The sequence below is a fragment of the Gavialis gangeticus genome, unplaced genomic scaffold (genome assembly GCF_001723915.1).
Source record: "Gavialis gangeticus isolate Ggan-Ray unplaced genomic scaffold, GavGan_comp1, whole genome shotgun sequence".
Classification (NCBI taxonomy): Eukaryota; Metazoa; Chordata; order Crocodylia; family Gavialidae; genus Gavialis; species Gavialis gangeticus.
The window spans coordinates 118,498,827-118,508,054 of NW_017729031.1; the positions used below are offsets into that span (position 1 = coordinate 118,498,827).

A 9,228-nucleotide genomic window follows, 5' to 3' on the forward strand; every position below is an offset into this window, starting at 1 on the left:
CCCCTCGCCCCCCGCCACAGCCCGCGACTCGCCCGGGTCCCCCAGCGCACCACCCCCCGCCTCCACAACGCAGCGCCAGGCCCCACGTGCGTCAGTGGGGGGGAACCTCCCCCGAGGCACAGCCCGCTCTCCCCACCCACCGGCCGGCCCCACGCTCCTCCGCCGCTGCCCTCCCGGCCCCGCAGCCGCCGCCGGCCGGCCCCGCTCTCAACCCCAGCGAAAACCGCTTCCACCCCAGCGTGGAGCCCTCCCCCAGCGCGGCATCCCCTCCAATCGGATTGCAACGGGGAAGAGACGGACGTGACTCCCGCCCAATCCCCGAGCGGGGAGGCGTAGCCGCCCACAGAGCCCCGAAGAAAGGCGGCAGAGCTATCCAATCAGAGGTCGAGAGTGTTCTTTTCCCCCCCCCCCAGCACACCGCCCATCCAACAACCGGAGCCGCTTTCACTGGCAGAGCGCTGGACCAATCAGAGGAACAGCACCTGCACGTGCACGCCTCTGCCAGATGGAATGACAGCAGTGCAATCCAATTGCCGGGGGGGTATGCCGAACGACAGTGATTTCCACCAATCCACAAAAGCACCGCTTACTCCCGCCCATCAAGCGACTTGAATGACGGCGAGAGCAGCCAATCACCTGGCAAAGATCCTCTACACCTTTCCCTCAGGCTGTCGCCACGGCACGTAGTGCCCCTCGGCCTACCCCAGGATCTAGGCTGGGGTGAGGCAGCCCCGTCCCCGGGCAGCCCCTCACGGGCCTCTCCGTCCCTCAGAGCGGGCCACCATCACGAGGACACCCCCCGCACCTTGTAAGTCAGTGAGGGGCCTTGAAACCGAATCCATTACTACCGGGGGTGCGACTCGAAACTACCATCATCTGGACCACCAGGTCCGTCAACTAGCTTGTCCCCAGCCGCAGAGGCACTCGAGCACAAGACACACAGGACCCCGGATCTGTACTTGGGGTATGCGCAGGATGCCCCTGATCCCAAGGCCCCGCTCAACGCATTCCCAGGAGGATCAGGTGATTGGGCACAACAGGCCTGTGTGCAGGGCCCCAGCTCCAGGGATTGCATGGTTGTATCAAAACCTCGATTTTCAGGAACAAATAAATAAAACTTCCATTTGCCAGGGTTCCCAAGGAAAGCCTGAAAACCTCTCTCGAAGGTAAGGCAACAAGATGGCTCCCCTGCCCTCCTGGGCCATCCCTCACTGGCTCTGGCTCCAGATAAGTCACCGGTGAAGCAACATCTGCTCAAATCTTCAGACAGCCTAAAAAACAATGCAAAGGTGCAAGCTGCTTCTTTCATCTTGACACTGAAACACTGCTATGCCCAAGGAAGGGCCCGGCCCTGGCAGGGCAGATGCTGACTGTCCCCAATTTTCTCATCCAGCCCTTTCCAAAACACTGTTACAAAATGTTCAAACTCCACCCTAACAGGGCCCAGGTTGAAATCTCTGCCTGAAATTGCAACCTTTGATCCTAGCTGTGGGGGTGGGGAACAGAGCTCAACACACATGGCCAAGATACAGCCACCCAAATCATCCCCACCGTGCAGCAGTATACAAGCCCCAATGACATATAAGATATCACTATTGCCTCAAGGTAATGTTCCCTTGTACCACAGGGACATTTTGCTAGCAAAACAGCAACAATTCAAGGCTAAGCCCTCACAAATTTGCACTGCAATATTCCACTCTGCTTTCTGGTGGCTCTGATTCAATGATCTCACAATGTGTTGTTGCCTCTCAACTTTGATAATGCATTCTCTTGCTCTTGGTTGGTCCAGCCAGCAATGACAATGTGTTAGCGTTTAGTTAGCTTATCCAAAGATCTTTACAATATTTCTTAAATAAGATGATTTTTAAGTAAGATCCAGAATCCTACTATTGGGTGGGTAACTTAATACCCTGATAAACACGCTAATCAGCAACAAGTCAGCAGAGGACAATGTGATGAAGATCTTTTTATCCAATTCACAACAGACACGGGTCACCAGGAGAGAAGGCTACATAGCCATTTGAAAGATGTGTATCACAATAGCACTGGGTACAATCACAGTGACTGTAAATTGGAGAACCATGTACAGGTGATAATGCATCAGCGCTTACCTAGGAGAGGTAGAACTAGCACCTTACCAAACATGGATATATAACCAGACCACAAGATAAGTCACGACAACAATTACAATACCATGCACAAGCCACTAAATGTATCAAACTTAAAAAGCACATTGTCTGGAAATGTTTTTTCCAGATAATTGTTATTATCAACACTTGAAAGGACTAGAACTAGAAGAGATTAAATATTTGTCTAGTATGTGTACTTGGTGTTTGTGCATTTGACAGCAATTTGTGCCTATTTGATTTCACTGATCTCCTATTTTCCATCAGTTTCTTGCACCGTTTGTGTGGGTTTCTCTCACATTAAGGAGTCAGAGAAGACATTTTAAAAAGGAGGAAACTGATAGTAAACACTGGTAAAAAGATCAGTGGCAGATACAGGACCCAAAACTAATTAGCTGGATTCTGAATTGAGGTGCCCCTCTTTACTGAAGTACCATAACATTCAAGCCAGTTGCAGATGTTGAACAAAGGAAATTTCCCAAAACCATCAGGTTCAGACACTTAGGAACAAAGGAGTGGAAGGGGACTCCTGGACCATCAAGTCTAGTCCCCTGCATTCACAACCATTTACCTGAGGATTCTGCAAAGTTGCCACTTCAAGGCCTCGCACTTAACTACAATGTACAAACCCAGAAACTGCAAGAACTCCTACAGCATGCCACAGGTCAAAAAAGCAGGGGAGATCAGGGCATGGCTGATGCCCTGCTATTGGAGTGGTGGAGAAGTAATTGGTCCCCAGTGGGGACACCAGAGCAAGGTTGAATAGGCAACCACCCAGATTTGCTATTGATAATTAACTCCGGTTCCATGAGGAAACAGCATAAAAAGGACTGCAACCATCTCTCTAGGAATCCACATCCCTCAGAAGGGCTGGGGTATCTTCTTCATCCACAGCTAACATGGACAATCTACCAGAGAAGGTTGCAGCTAGCTGCCTTTTGCAAATGAAGGCCTGCGTTGCAGCCCATAGATGTGCCTTCTTCTAGATATCCACAGCTTTACTGCACAAAACCAAACTTTTTCCACATCTGTAAATGGGGCACAATTTCCCTTTTCAGCACTGACAAAAAAAAACCCTCACAAACAGTAAAGACTGAAATCAGGGACACCAGCTAATTGGCTGGGCTACTAGATGCATTTAGAACACTGTCTTCCACCTTCTCAAAAGCCTTTGCTTTCAAAAGCCTCTGATTGTTTTTTTGGACATTGCTGAAGTGAATCTCAGGTTGCCTCTCACTCTTGTGAGCAGCTGAAGCAATTTACCATTGGGAAAACTGAGACAAAGATGGGTTAAAAGACTCACCCAAAGTCTTACAATGTCTCCATGGCAAGGCTGGAAATAAGCTCCAGAAATCTTTCCTGCCAGTGCTTTGCCCTCACTGCACTTCCTCATGCAGTAAGCATGTCTATAGTCCTTTAGTGACGGCTGCTTGAAGGATCAGTTTTTGTTCCATGCCTTTGCTTCCTGTCTTGAGCAATCTCTCTTAATCTAAAGGTCTTGTCTAAGCATTCTGCATTAGCATGGGAGTCAAAAAACATCAACAGGTTTCAAAGCCTGCTTTATGTTCTCCATGTTTGGAACTGTGGTGTCTTCATAATACCTAACCTTCAGAGAGGTAAAGTGACTTGTCAAAGCTGGGAACAGAACCCAGGTCTCCCATATCTTGGTCCATTAGTGGCCTACAATGAATCCTTAAACCATGACCATTTATCTTCCTTCTCCATCTCCCCTCTGGAAAGGGGTGGTGGCAGAGGGGAGAGGAGGAGGACGAAAGGTTTGTGAGTTGTGGGCTTAGTCTGACCATCAGTAGCATGTTTATTCTATGAACAGGACTTGGGGTCCTCTCTGGTGATGGGTTCTCTATAAGCTATTTAAATAAATAGAAATAAGTATTTGTGTTTAAAAAAAACTCACCTTCCAGCAGATTATTTATATCTTTTCCAATTGATCCATGTTACTAAGGCTGGGCTCTCTGCCCAAATCAATGATGGCTCCCAAGCAAACTTGCCAGCACTTGGAGGCACAGCTGCCAGGCCCTGCCCAACTGTGCTGAGCTTGCTCTGCAATTGTTTGAAGCTGTGTGGATAATCAAGGGCAGATTCAGTAGGAACCTAAGACACCACCCAGATGATTGCTATTTATACAGTGTTGCAGTTGCCTGGAGCAGCAAGCACTGCCAGGAACAGATGCCCTCATTCTCAGCCCCAGAGGGCTGGCAGCCTAACAGATATAAAGGATACCAAGACAACACATCAGGCATAGGGAGATGTGGAAGTGGTAATAGAAAACTCTGAAGCTAACAAGGATGCATTAGGTTGAAGGTTGGTAGCTAGTGCCCATCACAAGAGTTTTTGCTCTAAAGGAAAATTACAACCTTAATTAAAAGTGATGTTGTAGCAGAGATGGTCCAGAAATTGAAAGACAAGGATTTCTTAGTTGGTCCAATAAAAGATACCGCCCTATGTAGCTAGGATAGAGTTAGGCAAGCTTTTGAATGCAAGACATTCTTCCTCAGGTCAGAGGATGACTCTTCTGACCCGAGGAAAAATATGTTGCATTCCAAGGCTTGTTGAACTATCCCGACCACATAGTAGGTCCAATACAAGATACCACCTTAGAAATTCTTCAGCCCTAATTAAAGTCAAAGTAGATGCAAAGCACATCCTTTCAGGCTCAGAAGGATATATTGAGTCCCCTGCAAACAGCTGTAAAATGGTGGAGATTAAGGAACAGTCAGAGCCAAGCTATCTGGGCTGTGGAGCTTCCCCTGGCTGCACATATAGAAGTTGAGATAGCTTGCACAGGCAAAACCACTAGGGGCAGAAAAGCTGAGAGAGGCTGTTGTGTGTGTGATCCTGAGAAGATGCAGAGATGGAGCTTCTGGAATATTGATCTCACTTTGGGATTCCTGAAATAAATGCTGGGCAGTTGCCTGGTTTCTTTGTTCAGGAGGAGACTTTTTAGACACTTTTGCAAGTCAACAGTATTATAGCAAGAACATACCTGGCTGTCACCAATGAATTTACATTTGAAGAGAAACAATTCACTAGGTTTCTAAATGGTGATCACTCAAAAGAAAACTAACAGAATACTTTGTGTGTTGATGTAGTCACCCATTGGATGGACAGGCACAGCAACCTCACATCCATCTCCACTGCTGACAAATGCACCTGGCAACTACTGGGCTGTGATGGAATGGCTAGTCACTGGTCCAAGTTTTCCTGGGCTGGAAAGAAAAGAAGCCCTCTCCACCCACAGCCAGTGAGGTTGAAAGGAGCTGCATGCAGTCTCTCTGCCATAACAGAGGCTTTTACCGCCAGGAACAAGGTCAACACCCAAGCCTTCCTGGGTGCTAAATGTCAAAACCCAGCTAGCCAAACCTGTACTCACCCCTCCAACACCAGTTTGCAATAGTATAAGAGCTAAGATACATATCAAACTAATCACCAGATTTCTATTCTGACTATACTGGAGACAGCTGTATTATTACAGTAAAACATGCTGCAGGACACCAACCTGAAATAACACAGTAGGATCCCAGCCCAAGAAGGGGGATAATACTACAACATAGATCAATCAGACTCAGCAGTGGTAGTGGTGGCCCTGGCCCCTCCCAAGATCCTCATTCATAGTCTATTCTTCCAAATGCACAAGACAAGCCCTAAAACCCCTCCTTGCTCCAAGTTTCTGCACGTTCTCCCAAAGCTAGGATTAGCCAACTGGAGGGGAAAGCCTGGCACCTCTTCCAGCCTGGTATCTAAACAGTTGGGCAGGATTCCTGATGATGAGCTACAGCTGCCTCCACTACCTAGACGATTAACCCTTCCCTGTCTGGACTGCAATCAATGCCCATAGGGATAGGAGGAGGGAAGAGTTTAAGTCAGGTGGTCCCAGCTGCGTCACTGATGACTCTAAGGAATCATTTGCAACTTCTTCCAAACACCTCAGGCATGTAAAGGACACAAATATTACACACATCTGTACCCACACCCCCTCAGTGTGTCAATCACACCCCCTCACATATTGCTTCTGGATTTGGCCCTTCCTCTCTAACCTGTGGCATGGCTCATGCAGCAGAAGGATTTGGATGCTCCTGGCTTAAATGGCTGTGCTACACCAGAGGCCCTAGGAATGGGAACTTTCATGTGACTAAACAGGCTTCTTGTATGGTTGAAGGTATGCATACCCACCCATGGTGCTGCTGAGAGCAGAGATGGGACTCACAATGTTTGGGAACCAATGGGCTAGTAATTTCTTCTAGAGATAAGTGATTAGGTGGAAATGTTGGGGGACTGACAGAAGAGCACTTGAGAGGGAAGCGGTCCACTTGGAACAGCTGGAAGGACACTGCTGGAAAGAGAGAGAAAATACTAATGAAGAAACTGGACAGCTTGGAGCAATGTGACTGCTCTCAACTGCATGTCTAGGTTAGATCAAGTATGAGCTTGCTTAGCAATGGTCAGCACTCTGTTAACAGATGCAATTCCCTCCTCTCTTAATCTTCTCATGGAAAATAAGCCTTTATGTAACAGCATGAAAGCCCGGGTGCGGCCTCTGCCCAGAAAAGGTAATCCCATCATCAAGCAATTTGATGGGGCAATACCAATGTCCCCAAGGTACCAAGCACAAACAAGTAAGGGGGGGGGGTGTTTTGTGAGGAAGCATCCACATGCAGGTGTGCCATGGGGTAGAAATGTAAACTGGGTCACGGTGGCACTGAAGGACGTGCCAGAGGGTTGTAACATCATCCAGCTGCATGAGGGGCAAGGAAACAGAGGAGCCCCTCCACCCTGTTTCTGGTCCAGTCCTATCTGTCTTCCTGATTGCAAGGATTCAAGTGGTCTGATCCAGGCCTTGAGTCCCCATCATGCAACTCCTCCACTTAGTTATCTGAACCAGTGGCAAACAGGTGACAAACACCACCATTTTAAACCCACTGGTGTCAATGACAACACCAGGCATGCAGCAATCGCAGGCCTTAAGTCTTAGATTCAGTGTCTGAACTGGAGCTTAGCTTCTCTTTTCAGGCTTATTTGAACCCAGCTCATCAATACAGTCCCGTGGCCAGTGTAACTGAGGCTTTGGGGACATGTTATCACTCCCACTGAGTAACTGAAGCTCCATGCTTATATTCAGGAGTCTAGTGGTCTGAGCATTGGCCCCAGACTCAGAACCCCTGAATCTTCATTCCCAAACTGAGACTGGAAGGCCTAAAAATAAGTGGGAGGCAACAATTGTGGTCATCTTTTCAGCAGGTGCCCTGGAGACACTGGCCCAGGCTCTGTGACCCACTTGGTTGTCTTTGTGCTTTTCTGGTGGAACCAGAAACTGATTCTCTCTCCCAGGCATAGGGGCAAAGAAAGGGTGTACCCAGAACAAACATCCCTGGCTGCTGAATATCATTTTTGGGACTGAAGACCCATAGTAGCATCCAGGCTGTTTGTATAATAATAGGTTTTCCCTCTGTCTTTGCTCTGGCTGGGGGAACCCCAGGGTGGGGAAGATATATCCCCATATATGGAGCCTGTTATATGATAACTATTTAACACTGAAGCCAACACCCTGATTTCTTTCCAAGGGTGATTTTACAAATTCCTCCAGACACATACATATTGACCACAAAACGGAGGATTTGGATCGTGGGGTCCAGCCCTGTTCCAAAGATCTTTAGGGTTCAAGTTAAACAACCAGAAGGGATAAATGTTGGTTGTACTGGAGTCTATCAACATTTATAAATGTGCTCCAGGAGCAGGGGTGCTTTAATTAGAGTGGCTCCAAGAGCATCACGTGTATCAGCATTCCCACGCTGAAAAACAGTGGTGGGGGCACTTTAACTAAAGCTCATTGAGTGAGCCATTTCTCAGCATAGGGATGCTGATGCACGTGATGCTGGAGTCTATTGGAGTGCAGTAATTACCAACAGACTTGATTAATTGAGTTTGCTCTGACGCACTATAAGTACAGTGTGTTGGAGCAGCCTCACTGCATGTCTGCAGGCACCCCGTGAGCTTGGTAGGGCTTTAGCCAAACTGCAAGTATTGAACCTTTAGTGCTCACAAAGCTGCACTGTACACAAGACAGAGCAAGCAGTGCAAAGCTGACATATGTACTCCAGAACTGGAACTGCCATTCTGCATATGCATAAACCCACAGTTTATATATCTGTTAATTCCAGAAGGCCAGAGGGAAACTCCTACTAGACTCTTAGGAGCCAAAGGTCAAGAGAGATGCTTTCCCAGATTTTCTCCAGGATTATAGTCAGTCTTCTGATTTCACATGCGATGACTGATTTTTCCCTAGAATTGTAATTGAGGATTTCACATGTGGGCTGATTGCATTATAATTAGGCCGTGTCCAGTGGAGCTAACTGGATTTACAGATCGAAAGAGAAACAAGACTTGTTTCTTGTGTTAAATAGCCTCAAGTAGGTGTAACCACATGACATTCTTTCAGTAGCTTTTGGAGGCCCACAAGGGAAGGAAGGGCAGAGGAGGGGGTGTCTGATGCAATGTGATCCCATTGAGTTTATTTTTAGTTTCATTTCTGGGCTATTTGAAGGGAGTCACTAATGTCCCAGTCATGTGATGATGACTGATTAAACACCATGAATACTCCCCTACATTAATATGAACTCTGGAGGTTTGTTTGTCTGTTTTTTTAATTTTTCATATTCCAAGGTAAATTGGCCAAATTAATTATAAATCTGTTAGTCCAGAACCAAAAGTGGTGCTACTACCAGCAAACATCTTCCACCCCCACCTGGGGCTTCAGATGTTCCCAAATCCTTTGGCAGGCATCCTACTTGCCGGCCCAAGCCCAGAGTCTCAGGGTTTGGATATCCCAGAGTTTTGGTTGCCGTTAGCCATAAGGCCCCAGGAACAAGCTAGGGAGGAGTCTCCCATTTCCATAAAGTGGGCATAAAGCCAAGGTTAACTATGCCTTACCTACACAGGTACTATCCAATGCCAGCAGAGCAGTCTTCCCCAGGTCCAACTAGGAAGCCACTGTGGTGATCACAGTAGTTCCCCTAAGTAAGCATAGACTACACTTGATCAGCCAAAAGGCTGAGAAGCAATAATACACTGGAGTTAATCTGATTTG

General features: G+C 47.5%; 1 protein-coding gene across 2 annotated transcripts in view; it reads right to left on the reverse strand.

Moving 5' to 3' along the window:
- The window catches only part of NFE2L1 (nuclear factor, erythroid 2 like 1), a 35,657-nt gene that overhangs the window by 15,627 nt on the left and 10,802 nt on the right, over window positions 1-9,228 (reverse strand). Inside the window, exon 1 of one of the 2 annotated variants that reach the window (XM_019523688.1) lies at window positions 141-215. The exons of the other annotated variant lie outside the window; for it this stretch is intronic. The gene's annotated coding sequence lies outside the window, so the exon portion shown is untranslated. Of the gene's footprint in view, window positions 1-140; window positions 216-9,228 lie in introns of those variants that run through there. 2 annotated transcript variants of the gene reach the window in all.